This window comes from Periplaneta americana, chromosome 15, assembly GCF_040183065.1.
Source record: "Periplaneta americana isolate PAMFEO1 chromosome 15, P.americana_PAMFEO1_priV1, whole genome shotgun sequence".
Taxonomy (NCBI): domain Eukaryota; kingdom Metazoa; phylum Arthropoda; class Insecta; order Blattodea; family Blattidae; genus Periplaneta; species Periplaneta americana.
This window is the reverse complement of record NC_091131.1, coordinates 151,264,859-151,280,434: the sequence shown is the minus strand read 5'-3', so window position 1 is coordinate 151,280,434 and position 15,576 is coordinate 151,264,859.

Genomic DNA, 15,576 nt, shown 5'->3' with positions numbered 1-15,576 from the left:
GATATTTTGAGAATAGTAAGTAGAGAGGAAATATAGAGGGTTCAAGGAAATTGCCGACAAATAATTTAAGTCAAAAGCATCCTCTTTCAGGGAGGTTGTAAATTCTCTTCCTTTTCTGGTTAGTACTTGTAGCAATTTAGATTCTTCTAAAATCGGAATCATCGTTAAGAATCTGTGTTTGTAGTGTGTGAATATCGTAAGTTGTTAATGTGCTTGTTTATTCTGTTTGCGCGTGTTGATGTGGTTCTAATATGTTTCCAATTTAAAGATTCCAAAAGTGTACTCTTTGCACAGTGGATTACTGTAAAGGAAAAGATTTTATTAGGTCAGATGAGGATGTCGTATTTTGCGACTGTTGCAGTAAAGAGTTAAGCAATTCTGTTCTGTTTCCGAATATTTTATACGACAATTGTTCTTTGTAAAAAAATTACAAAACTTCTTTAAAATAATTATTAAATTACGATGTCCGTATTTAAATCGTATCTAGGTAACCGTAAGGTCTATTATAATTTCAGAGAAATGTACTAAAAAATTTCAAGTCGACCAGCATGTCGCATCTGTTTCACATACTGCAAGAATGCAACAAAAGAAAGAATCTTCAAAGAATTTCATAGATCCCTCAGTTATGCCCGTGGGAAAGTGGATGTAGCGGCGAAAAACAAATTGGACAGGGTCATAAATGCTAACCCGGACTGCGGATTCTTTTGTTCAGTGAAGAAGGCTATTTGTGGCGAAAACTTGAATGAAGAATTTGACCTGACACTGTCACAAATATGTTCATTCAAGTTTAAACCCGTAACTTCTTGCAATATAGAGAGGTCATTTTCTGCCTACAAAAACATATTGACTGACAAGTGCAGGAACCACACAGAAACCAATTCAAAAATGTTGTTAGGTTTTTAACTGTGCAAAAAAAGTGAAGTGAAATAAGACATTTGAAATGAAAGTAAAAGTGCATATTTTAATGTATTTTTCGCTTGATCATTCATATTTCATTGTTTGATAGTGCATGAATGCATGCATATTTTGGAATTTTATAATGCATGAAATTCTCGTCTCTAATAATAATGATAATAATAATAATAATAATAATAATAATAATAATAATAATAATAATAATAATCACTCACCAAAATTTATACAACTGGAGCACTTGAGCACTTTTGTTGACCAGGTTAATATGCGCGATAGATAAAACCCATTCGCAGATTCTTCTGACTTGAATGTAAATTCATCATTTTTTTTTTTGTTGAAGTTGTCTATTTTGCAAACAAAACTCGTCAGATTCATCGTGCCCTCTTAGTGCTAAATCTAGTGCCCCACAAAATCGTATGCAATTTATTATTAAATTTAACACATATCTGTTTTTATCAACTTGCTCATTGTGTTTTGCAATCGCGAGTCTGTAGTGTGAATTTAACTGATTTTCAATGTTCACTTTACCCAGCATAGACAAACTGAAGACGTTATGCATATTAACCTTTGACTTATGATGTGTTTTTATTTTACCCCATAAATGTACTAAATCTGTCACACCCACTTTTGACCAGCTAAGTTCACCTCCGAACAGAACACACGGGAAACAGAAGAACGCATTTTTCACATCACATCCACACAACCAGTTGTTTTTCAAATAATATCTGGGTTGAATTTGCGAGATCTGTTAACTTTAGCACTTCGCTGCTTTTGATGAATATTTAAGTGCGGTGTAGGTCTGCCTAATTCTTTAACACGAAGTTTGTTTTTCATATGTTGATGTTGAAAACGGAGATTTCAATAAAGCGCCAACCGAATTCATTTTTTCACAGTACACAACACGATAACTCGACCACTATTACGATGACAACCTCACGACTTAACACGTTCACACTACAATTGGTACTGTTGTAGAAATATTGAAGTGAAAACTTTCTCAAGCCACGTTTTCAAGAAACCGGGAGAGATTTTATTATCTTATTGTTGCAGTCTTCGCTCTGTTCCGACGAAGCGGAAGGACAGAGCGAGAGGTACTGTATACTTGGCTCGGAAACATGACGGCCTCTGTTCTTGGAATTGGTAATCCCTCATAAACCCCCATCCTCTACTCAACCCCTAGCCGCGTGGCAGAAATACAATAGACCCCAGCATTGCCAAATATAGCAGTCATTGCCTCTACCTGTTGGGTTTCACCCGTTCTCAGTGTCTTTGTCGACGTGTTGTTTTATACCGTTGTGTGCTTCAATATGTCTAATTTATTCCGGCCATGATTAATGAGTGTTGGAGCAGATGATCCGCAGCCAGGCCTCCTGATACACCTGAAGATCCAGGACCATCACGACAAGAACAACAAAAAACACCGTCGAAGAAAACAGAATATCTTATTTGCAGAGGAGCGTAGCTAAGAAAACAAAGTGTTAAAATTGTGTCTAACGTTAGAAATTCTATACATAAAGTAATCGAAAGTTCAGGAAATTTAATAAGCATAAATCTTAATCACTTAACATCGGACGCAACCGGCGGAGTTGGATATATGGGCATAGGAATTAAGAATTACGGTTCACCAACTAAAGAGAAAATAAACAAATTAAAACAGAATTCGGTAAGATAGACGATTTTATACGTGATTTACTTCGCCGAACAGTATGTGAACAGCACGCGAAAGAGATATCGCCAACAGCAACACCGTCCTTAGCAACCTAAATAATGACATTATTCACAGCAGTGATTAAAAGTTTTCTAACTTACAGCAGTGAATTAAACGCTTTTAAATCACTCTACATGACAACCAACATATTAGCAATAGTAAAATGAATATATATGAACTTCTTCGCCAACAACACAGTACAAAGAAAAGCCCTACAATTTAAAATTAAATTTACATACCAGTAATGGATAAAATATTGTATAGCATACTAGAGTAAACAGATTTTATGCGTTCGTGGAAATTATCACCCAAGGCGAAGCTGATAAAATCTAACTTTACTCTTTTGTACTATAAATTCTATAACTATTCAATGATCACAGTTTCAGAAAATTTTACCGGTGCAACATTCTTAATTAAGTATAAAATTCTGGAACTTCAATAACATGAGAATTTAACGCTTATTATAGAAGTCTGCATTTTTTTGTTTATTTAGGCAAAACATGTTAGTGAAAATATAAATATAAAGTGTTTTTAAAATAAGTTTGTTCATTTTTATGCCAATTTTGTTTTAGTAATTATAAATTAAGGTATATTTACAAAGATAATATAGTCTTTCTGAAAATCGCGGTTTCACGGAACACAGTTTGAAAAACGTTCGCAAATCACAATGACTTCAAGAATTGGCAACTCGGCTAAGGGTTTATCCCTTGCGCGTGCCTGCAGTTAACTGGTAAAGGGGATGAGGGAAGGTCGTCATGTTTTCGTGCGAAGTATAGTAAGGGATCGGCGTAGTAAATGCGGATGTATACAGTTTTACAAGCATTGCAAAAGCCAGCGGCAATTTGTGCCTGGCACATTTAGATCATGCTTTAGATGCTGAAAAGGACGAGCGAACATGAGGATTGCGCGCGCATCCCATTATATTTCTTATGGGATGTAGTGCCTGGCACAGATCCATCCTCTAAACACTGGTTACAACGTGTTTCGCTGCAAAGATCATATTGACGGTAGAGATTGTATAAGCGTAACTTGTTTCTCTCAGGTTTTGAGCGGAAAATATGAATACTCCTTCTCCCTCCGTATTCTGGTAGTGCCATGGCACAACGGCACTACCGCTAAAGCCGCCCCTGATGTTTACCATTTAATATTATTATAATATTTACACAGTACTGTGAAATGTCAAGAATTCATCTACAGAATAGAAAGTGTGAGATATTAAGTAATTTTTTGGTTTTGTCTTAAATAATGCAGGGTTTTGGCTATGATTCTTAATGTCTTCAGGAAGACTATTGAACAATTTTATCGCCATGTAACGTAGTCCCCTTTGAAAGCATGATAAATTTGATGATAGCGTATGAAAATCATTCCTTCTGCGGGTATTTATACTATGTATGGCTGAGTTAGTTGGAAAATTTTCTTTATTACATAAGAGGAAATTTATTGTAGAGTATATGTATTGATTTGTTAAGGTTAGAATCTCTAATTTTTTTTAAAATAATCTACATGATTCTCTAGCCTTTGCTCCAACTATTATTCTAATGGCTCTTTTTTGTAATAAGAATATATTTTTACTATCTACAGAATTTCCCCAAAATATTATTCCGCAGGACATAATGGAATGAAAATAGGCAAAATATATTGTCTTTAAGATACTGCTGTTTAGAAATTGTTGTAACGACCTAATTGCGAAGCATGCTGAGCTAAGTTTGGGGGTTATTTCTTTGATATGATTTTTCCAATTTATTGTATTATTAATATGCAAACCAAGAAATTTGGTTGTTGATGTTTCTAGTAGAGGTATATTGTTGATAGTTGTGTCCAATGTTTCAGAGATCAAATTTGAAGTGGCTTTAAATTGAATTATGTTAGTTTTATTAATGTTTAATGCTAGTTTATTGCTTGTAAACCAGTCATAAATTTTAAGGAGAATTGTTTCTGTTTTATATTTGAATGTGACAAAGTTATTGTCTGTAATTATGATACTTGTGTCATCTGCAAATAGTATAGGATAACCTATTCCTTTTATTATGGGGCCAAGGTCATTTATAAAAATTAAAAAAAGAAGAGACCCTAACATAGATCCCTGTGGGACCCCTATATGAATATTTCCCCATGTTGAAGTAGATTTAAAGGAGTTATTAAATGCGTTGATTTCTACTTTTTGTTTTCTGTTCAGGAGATATGACTCAAACCACTGATATGCTATGCCTTTAATACCATAGTATTCTAATTTTTGTAGTAGAATTTTATGGTTAATACAATCAAAAGCTTTGGAGAGATCACAGAATATCCCTCCTACTTGTAATTTTTTATTAATAGCTTCCAGAATTTTATCAGTTAAATTAAACGTCGCTTGCTCAATTGATTTATTCTTTCTGAATCCAAATTGTTCCGGAATGAGAATGTTGTATCTATCAAGATGATGATATACTCTTTTATATATAACTTTTTCGAAGACCTTTGAGGAGACTGGTAGAAGGGATATGGGCCTGTAGTTTTCGGGCGAGGTTCTGTCCCCTTTCTTGAATAAAGGAATAACAACTGAATATTTCAGTCGCTCTGGAAATACACCATTAAACATTGAAAAGTTACATAAATAAGACAGGGGCTTGGCTATTATTTGTGAACTGGCTTTTAATATTTTACTAGTAATTTCATCATATCCCGAGGAATTTTTAGACTTTAATTGCTTTAGAATTGTAATTATTTCTCGTGGATTTGTTGGAAAAATTTGAATATTTGGGGAAGTTACAGGAATAGATATTTTCAAACAATCGATGGCATTATTATTATTATTATTATTATTATTATTATTATTATTATTATTATTATTATTCTGTGGGATGTTTAGGTTATCAGTTATTGAGAGAAAATGATTGTTGAATATGTTCGCAACTTCTGTTGCATCTGATGTTTTTCTATTATCTGTTACAAGAGTGTAACCTTGTTCTTTACTTCTACACTTTCCACTTTCTTTTTTTATTATGTTCCAAGTTGTTTTGATTTTATTATTCGAGTTCAGAATAATTCCGTTTTAGTAAAGTTCTTTGGCTTTTAAGATTACTTTGTGTAATATTTTAGAGTATTTTTTAAAGTGAGCTATTAATTTGGGCTCATTACTATTTCTACTTTGAATATAGAGAGACCTCTTAGTTTTACAACAGATTTTTATGCCTTGTGTAATCCAATTGTTTTTAGATGTTTGAGAATTTTTGTACTTTACAGGAAAACTGGATTCAAAGATATTTAAGAATGTATTATGAAACACATTGAATTTACTATTCATATCACCATTACTCAGTTATACTTGACAAAGTAGTGGTTTGTAAAGCATAATTTATTAAAACGATTTTTATATACAGGGACGCCATTTTATTTTTACTTCAATTTTTATTGTACCTGAGTTTTTGAATGTACTTCACTCCCACCCCTTCTACTAATGAAGTTCAACCGTCCTCCACACAGATCCAAGACCGCATATACAGTCATAGTAGTTTTACGGTCATAGTAAACAGTACGTTCCAAAAATATGTTCGCGTTTTCCAGTGACGGAAGAGCTTTCAATATTGAATCATTTTCGCACAGGTACTGTCGTCCATTTGCCTACGTCGTATCCCGGTTTTCCCCACCAGCTTTTATTCGCCAGCTAGTGGCTGGGCTGTCTTAGCTCTTTTCTGAGAACATTAATTTCTGTTAGGAATTGGACGTCTACGTAATATTATACCCATACAATTGTTTAAAATAACTTAAATAATAGGGCCTTGTTAAGTAATTAACTGTCATGTGATTTCCTCCCTTTCTACGACCCTGCGACATAACCACTTGGACAGACAGTAGATAGCATGTCTGAGTAATTTATCTTTTCGGATCGGGCAGAAGTGAAGATTGAATTTACAGTACGTAAGGTACTCTTTTATAGAGTAGATACAGAATTATTTCAACATGAGTTACTAGTACGAAGAACGAAACTGGTAATTGGGATTAGGTACAATAGTCTATGGTGCGATAATATGCACATTAGAACTGAAGCCTATATCGAAATGAACGGCCAGCATTTAAAAAAATGCGTTTAAATATCCATATTATGATTACTTTTCAATTTAACTTCATTCTCTATATTGTATGCTAATGTGCTGTCGACAGTATAATACACTGCATAATGAATACGTCAACATGGACAGCTCAGTTCGTGAGTAAAAACACTCATTGTTAATACTGTACCGTATTTTGATTAAACAAAAACTTAATGAAAATTATCAAACTCAAAAGCGCAATATTTCATAGTTTACGTAAATGGATGAACTACTTTTCTTCCCTCCTATGCCTAGTAAAGTGATTTGTTTGTATATTACGCCAGTATCATCGAACTTTAGTCGTGGAACAGGGTAGCAAACGGCGTTGATCCAGAGGTATAGGCAAGTTAATATTAAAAATGTTAGTAAAAATAAAATGATGTCCCTGTAGTATTTGAAGAAAAAGAATATTGCAGTAATTTCGAAACAACAAAAACGAACACAGTATTTCATTTTACGTAGTAAGGTACTAATTATTTTAAATAATAGACCCTATTCTTTCATTGTTCGTCAAGCATTATTATTTATTGGGACCATTGGTACACAAATGTTAAAGAAAATATACTCCCAATTAATTACATGCAGTAGGACATTGTGACGTTTTTACACTGAAATAATTTCCTTGCTGTACCGGTATGTCAATATAAATTAACATTAATGTTAATAAATGATATAAATTAAGCTTAGAATTTAAATTCACATATAGTTTATTTAGAAAACGTTGAGAGCAAGTATCGACAAGTTGGAAGCGTTACTGAAGGAAATTAAAAGTGTAGTTCACAAGCTGTGAAGCGAAGATATTCTATTTATGTTAGGTTTAAATATTTATTAATGTAAATATATTAGCATAATATAGTGACGTAAGACGGAAAATTTGCCATTATATATTTTTCCAGAAAAATTTTCCGCCTTGCAAATAGTTGCTTTCTTCGCTCCTTACAATCTCAAGCGCCTTAACCCATTAATGCCCAGAACATTTTTTGTGGTTTTTAGAACTTATATTCATATTTTACCATCACAATGATATGAAATGAACATCTGAATATTTTTCCAGAAAATCCGGACATTATTAGGCTTTTATAGGCCTATTATTGAAGTGGCAGGAAATCCTGCCACTGGGAAATAAAGACATCAAAAATATACTTATTAAGTTATCATATTCAAAACCTCGAAATATGTTTGCAAATCATACATGTTATGAACTTTTCACTTCTTTCACATAATTTATACTGCGCACAAAGGCTACAGATGTTGAAATAATTGTTTACATAGGAAAAATATATTTAAAAAACAATACATTTTACAATGTGCTGCTCAATTTTCAGTGTGATAGATTTTCTGACATTCTGGATGCAGTGGTACACTACATTTTTCAAATACGAATGTTGTACGACGTCCACACTGCTTGCATCGTGCATTAGAATGTTCACTACGGATGATCCAGTGATCAATCCTGTCGAAACGAACATTATCATGAGCTACTTCTCGAATTTGAAGTGTTGAGCGAGGAGAATTTCTAGGTTTCCCGTACTGGACTAGGATTGCATTGCTGTTAGAAAGTTAGTAGTGATGTCCCAGGGTGCGATAAAGCCTCCACGCATTTAGACCCCATGCAAACAGGGTCCACCACCGCTTCTGTAGGTTGCAACATATTGATCATTGGAATGCACATCACCCATATTATACAGTGCAACTGAATGTTACTGGCTTATTTGAATCGTCCTCTTTGTCTTGGAACTCCAACGTTTAGCTTTTCAAATTCAAGTCGTTTTACCAACATTGCTGGCGACTCGAACTACACTATTGTCATTCCATTGCACTAAAATTACATCATCTGCAACAACAGTCTCCATAGCTCCTCTCTCTATCTTTGGAATTTTTAATTTATTTGTAGGAGGAGCCTTATGCACCCTGTTGCGAATTGTTCCTGTTGCTCCAATGTCTTCAGCAGCTAGGTCATGCATAAGATCAATGGACGTTAAATAGTTATCAAAAAATACATGACTGCCCTTTTGGATATCAGTCTTCTTTAGAAGTCCAAAAACAACATCAAACCCCTGTCCTTTCCCTGAAGTTCGTAGGTTCGTACTATTGTCTCATGCTCCACATGCAGCATATAGTCATCTGCAGCACAAAGAGACCAGAGATTGAAACCAAACCTTATTGGTTTTGCTCGAATGAACTGTCTGGTTCCATGTCTGCCATGATACGGGACAATTGTCTGATCAATATTCGGATGTTCTGGAATGTCACAGACTTTGAATGACTTATTTAGTATATCGAAAATTGGTCCAACTTAGCGATCATTAGAAAATTTCATATTATCAGCAAAATGCAGTCGTCTCATAATATCGTCAAAAGTATTCCACCTTATTGAATCAGAAATCAAAATGCTATGTAAATCTGGTAATGTATTCCAATAAAGTCGCCTGTATGGGAGTTTATTATAGCCAGAAATCAAAAGAATGCCAAGAAAAACTAAAATATTATCTTTTGTTGTAGAGTCAGTAGAATGAGTAGATAAGATTTTTCTGAATAAAGTAGAACCTACTTTGGTCCAAGATCAAATCTATGAGCTCGGTGGTGGTGGTGGTGGTGGTGGTGGTGGTGGTGGTGGTGGTGGTGGTGGTGGTGGTGGTGGCGGTGGCGATGGTGATGGTGGTGGTGGTGGTGGTGGCGGCGGTGGTGCATTACTTTCGTTATCAGAATCAGAATCAAATTGGGCGTCACTCTGCAGCGTACGCCAAGGTAAATGACAGAGTCCTCATTTGAATCGGTGAGTGGAAAAGCAGTAATATTCCAAAATCAAGCTTTCGAGAAAATGAAAGAAAACTGTTTTGTGACTTTATTTTTACTTTAATAAAAAAACTTACAATGGGTCACATTTACTACTAGTTACAAGTATCTCAGCCTTTATATTTGTTTGTTAATATACACATTGGTTTTTAAGATTTGATTGTTTAAAGTTTGGGAATGTTACCCTTTTTCCAGTCAAATGTAATATTGGTTAAAATGAACAGAAATATTTTGAACACTTAGTAAGTTTTCTTTATAGCCTAACGCAATTTCACTAAATTTCTTGAAAAAACATACAATTTGAATACATATACATTGACACATCATCATCATCATCATCATCATCATCATCATCATCATCATCATCATCATCTACACCTTCTTCGGCATCATCAGTAGGCCAAGTTAGTCGTTCTTCATAGAAGGAAAGATATTCTTGTGGAATGTACTGCAGTATTTTTCCTACATATTCAATCTTCTTTTTCTTTATTGCAACTTTGTTGATGTATGCCTGTACGAGTACATCTGGAACTGGTGCGTCATTCCCCTTACTCAGCTTAAATTTGTATGCAGCAAAACTGTCTATAAACTCAGAACAACGGACAAAACCTTTTTCCACTTGTTTGAAGATGTTGTGTCTATCTTTACTTATAGTAAATGGCACTTTCCTTGGTGCCAAAAGTCCTGTCACAAGACATGAAGCTGTGTCCTCTTACAGGGTAATATTGGTGAATTTCTTTGTAAGAGAAAGCAACAGCCTGCACATTGCGTTCTGCCTGCTACATGCATCACAAGAGACATGAAGAATCTCGACTTCCAGTGGGACGAAGGTTTCAATGAAATTGAGCAAAAATGTACACACCTCATTGGGTCCTTTCTTGGCTTGTCCTTCTGGGTAGTTATAAAAGACAGATTGTCCAGTTTCCAGGTCATGGACGTTGAACACATACAGTAGCGTGCAAATTAATCCAAGCAACGTAATTACTTATGCAAAAACACTCAAACGAAATAAAAAAAAGGATCTAAGACATACCTCAGTAATCTATGTGGCCTCCCTTGTTCCTAATAACAGCTCTGAGACGATTTGGCATGGATTCCACTAATTTCCCACAAATATTCTTCATTATTTCATCGCAAAACCATACACCAATGAGGGCAGAAATCATCTTCTCCTTTGTAGCACAATCCATTTTTTGCATTCTTCTTTTGCAAATTGACCACAAGTTCTCAATGGGGTTGACGTCGGGTGAGTTGCCTGGCCAGGGGAGTACCTGAATATTCTTCTTGTTGAAGAATTCCGTAGTTTTTCGAGACGTATGGCATGGTGCCAGCTCTTGTTGGAACACACCTCTGCCATCCAGAAATTATTTTTGCAGCTGGGGTACGATTCTGGTTTCCAATAAGTGAATATATTTGTCAGAATTCATCATTCCTTTGATAGGTATTAATGCTCCAGGCCCTTCATGTGTAAAATAACCCCAAAACATTACTTTAGGGGGGTATTTGGATGCTTGTTGGAGATGAGCTGCTGTTACTTTTTCGGATCCTTTCCGTATGTAAGAAACACGGTGGCCGTGGACCTTGAAATGAGACTCATCGGAAAAAAGTACATTCTTCCAGTTATTCACTGCCAGTGTTGATGTAATTTTGCCCACATTAAGCGTTTTTTGCACATAACAGGGGTTAGCAGTTGCTTCTTAATAGGCTTAAGAGCCCTTCGTCCAGCTTCCAAAAGCCTACGCCGCACTGTTGTGACGTGAATATTCGCCCCAGTGGTAGCCATTAACTCGCGGGTTAAGTCGACAACAGTTAGTCTAGGATTTAATTTACTTTTCCTGGCAATTAAACGATCATTTGCAGGTGAAGTCTTCCTTTTCCGGCCACAGTTTCCTTTTTTCAGGGGTGTGATGGATCCAGTCTCCCTGTATTGTTTTATGATCGAATTAACAGTAGCCAAACCGATGTGACATTCTGCAGCAATTTGCCTCTGTGTCATAGAAGAATGCTCTGCTAATGTTATAATTTTAGACTGTTTTCGTGGAGTTGTATCCATTTGTGAAGACGACAGAATGTACACAGGATTGCAGTATTAAGTCTTCAACACAACTGAAATGCTTATAAGTACAAAACGACAGGCAAAGTCACATATTATAAAAAATATAATAACGACAGACCTTCAACAATGGAATTACACATACTACAAATGTCAATTAAAGCGGTATGAGCAGCTGTGAGGCCAACAATGACAGAAAATGTAAAAATATGTCGTGTTCGGATTAATTTGCACGCTACTGTAATACCAAAGTTTTCTCAAATAAAACATTTCTTGAACTGGTAACAAAGGCAGGGGCAAATTTTTCATAAAATCAAAAACAATATCACTAACTTTTGGATCATTTTTGCTCAACTCTGTCACACTCTGAAGTTTATTATAAAATTTTTTGGCCTGCCGCTTATGTACTACAAGCTCAACTTCAGCAGAATGCCTTGCAGCTTCATTTAGAGTTGTTGATTTTATTTTAGTATTCAACTCCTCGCAGGTAGAACAAACATCTACCTGTGGTCGTCCAAATCTGTAGGCAAAATTTTCGTGGAAGTATCGAAAATAATATTCATATTTCACTACATTTTTACACTGTGGATGTTTTTCTAAAAATAACTGATGCATTTGGTCACAGATAACTCTGCATCTAGGTAAGTTATAGGGTTAGACCTGTAGTGAGATGTGTGTGTTGGAAAAGATGCAATATGCACATGAATTTGAGCATTTACAAAGACTGGTAAAATATTTCCTCTATTAACATGCTTTCCTCGACCATCTTCTGGTGTTTTCTTGGACTCTATAAGAGTAGTTAGTCGACTCACTGCGTTATTTGAACTAGCAAGTAGACTTATAAGAGCTTTTCGGCACACCTGAACTCGGACATTACCTTTCATTGCATAAAAGGTAAAGGATGACGTGTTTTCTTTTGAGTTTCCATTCACTGGCCGATGCCTAGCCACTTATGAAGCCCATCAAATAAACATCTTTTTCATTTTTTGGCCGACCATTGAACACTGTTTTTATGATTGTTTCTTTTTCAACATTTGAAAACGTATTTGTACACCTTTTTTTCGACAGTTACAGTCTTTGCCCGTTTTTTTTTTTTTTTTTTTTTTTTTTTTTTTTTTTTTTTTTTGGTCTCGACTAATACACCTTTGTAAGTTTCAAACTCTTCTCCCCTACTCCTAGATATTTTCTCCATTTCTTTTGTATGTGCATTCTTGTTCACATTTCCTTTCTTTCTTCTTGGCTCATTACCTTCCTCTTCTAACATTGTTGTCTTTTACTCAAAGACACTAACTTCAAAAACTATTTTCCAAATCTTTCAGACAGAACAAGTCTGATCAAACATAACCTGGAACGTCTGTAATAACAAAGTATTAAAACAGTTAAGAAACGAAACGATTATTACAGTGTATGCCATGCTCCAAACATACCATATGAAAACTAACACAATTGTGTTCCACTATTGAGTGGAATAAAAGTAACATTCCTGGAATGTTAACGTTCGTCTACTCAACTCCAAACACGGGTCCATGCTATTGGCATTAGGATGATAGGAATGTTACTCATTTCCTGCTCAATAGGTAGAACTATGATATATGAACAATTATGCTATCTCAGTTTATTTTCGCATTTTTTGGAATGTTATCCCTTTTCCACTCACCGATTCATTTGTTCCGGCCTCAGGTTGCTCCCGTGGAGGAAGAATGACAACATTCAGTCGTCTGCGATTCTCATTACTCCGTATTTGTATCATATAACACATTTCATTGACAATGTGCAGCCTGAACTGCAAAAATATTCAAATCAGTATAGGTATAATATAAATGACTAAGTTATATCCCAGTGGTAGGAAAACCTGCCATCAATGTTTAGGTTACAATAAAGTACGTTATAAATTATGAAATGATGTCAGTCACAAATTATTCAAGTAGTATGGTTTATTGACTATGTATTTTCATAATCAGGCGTCATTTGTTGCTTTAAAAATGTGTACTACTTACACACTTTCTCCCTCGTTGCAAGCCATCTTTTGAAGAGAAGTTGAACCGTGACTTCGAACCAATGTACCGATGCAATCAATTAACTAATGTTGTTAAAATTCGAGAATACCATGCGGAGTATATCTTAGAATCTATTGTTGCAGTATTCATAACAAAATTATTTATTTATACATTGTTAAAAATTTAAAACCTGCCATGGGCATTAATGGATGTATTCCTCACAATATTCTCATCACTTACCAGCTTATGAAATGAAAGTCGTAAGTCGTCTAATCTTTGATGGCTGTGTTAGTACAGACTCCAAAACAACGCCAATGTCAAGTTCCTTTTGCCGTGAGAGTACTGATTAACTTTACTAATCTGATCTAAACTGTCACAATACTATTACCTCGACATGGGCTGATCAAAACCTTTCATTTTAAAATAATTATTGTTGGCTGAGGAAAACATTATAACAATTATGTTATATGATTCATAATTTCCCTTCTTCGTTATCTGTGAACTCCTCACTTTATTTATCATAACTCATTCACAGACAGCCAAATCAGTACTCGTACTGAAACTGACTTACTGAAAGAAAAGCTGATATGCCGTTGCAGGCGTGTATAGCCCTGTCGCGTTCCCCTCCGAGGTGATTCACTCCCTCCAGGTAGGAGAATAGAAAGTGCACATCGCACAGAGACTACTGCACAATGTGCAGGGTTTTGACATGCCTGATCTACAACATGGGGCACCTTACTTTATTTTTGTTCCAAAGTGAGCCAAATTATGGCATTTACAGCCCTTAAAACTTTACCATCGTCAATTAAAATTTTACCATTTTATTATTCCACATTTTTTAAATTTTCTAGGAACAACAGGTGCCCATGCAGCAGAAAGGCATTGACGTCGAGAATGACTTGCAGTGCATGGAGTGGGGCCCTTTAACTAAACCGTCGAACATTTGGCTGCAATAAGATACCAGACAATGGAATGGGATACCAACGGAAGAAATGATGGTGGACTAAATGTTTCGCTAACAAGGTAAGACCTTGCGGCTTCATCCTTTTCATTGGGTCAAATAATTGAATTAGCATGAACTATTACTCCAGCAGTATTTGTGGTCTGCATTACAGTAGCAGGAAACTGAGGGTTTAAGATTATTTACCTCTAGAAATATAAAGCTTTTGCTTTGAGAAATATGTTGCTGTTGTTTTCTAATGCCAGGAGTTTGACAATAAAGTCATTTGACCTCTTGCACTCCAATATTTTTCAAAGATATTATTATGGCCAGCCACTGAAGCACAGATTTTGAGGTGTTCCGAATCCATTTCTTGGTTTCAGTTGCACAATGGGCAGTTAGGGGACTGATATATTCCAATTCCATGCAGGTGTTTGGCCAAACAATCATGGCCTGTTGCCAATCTAAATGCAGCTACAGACGATTTTCGTGGTAAATCGGGAATTAACTGTGGATTTTGATGCAGAGAGTTCCATTTTTTCCCTTGATATTGTGTTATCAAATTTTGTTTGTTGAAGTCTAAGTATGCAGATTTAATAAATCTTTTCACAGAGTAATACGTAGATTTAGTAACAGGTCGCTTTGAGAACTATTCATGTTAAATTAATGCATTTTCACAACATCTTGTACGAGCAATTCTCCTTAATTCTTGAAATTATTTCGTAGATATTTTTTCATAGCTATGTTCCAATGTGTGGAAACATGTAGATTTTAACGACGATAAAACAGTATGTTCTTCTGTATAGGATATTGTGTTGGGTTACCATACGTCCTCTTTTCCCCGAACATGTCCTCTTTTTTTTAAGTAAAAAAAAAAGTGTCCGGTCGGATTTTACGAAAAATGGCGATATGTCCTCTTCTTTTACTCCAGGAAAAAAATTATTTTTAAGAGTAATCTCGCTGTGTTGCATACGGAATAAGTATTCTGCGCTTTTGTTGGAAAATACAGCTGATCCATATGTTTCCAGCTTCGAAATCATACTTTTCTTCTCAAAGCTCTATTCCTGCAGTATTTAAAAGATTTAATGAGAATG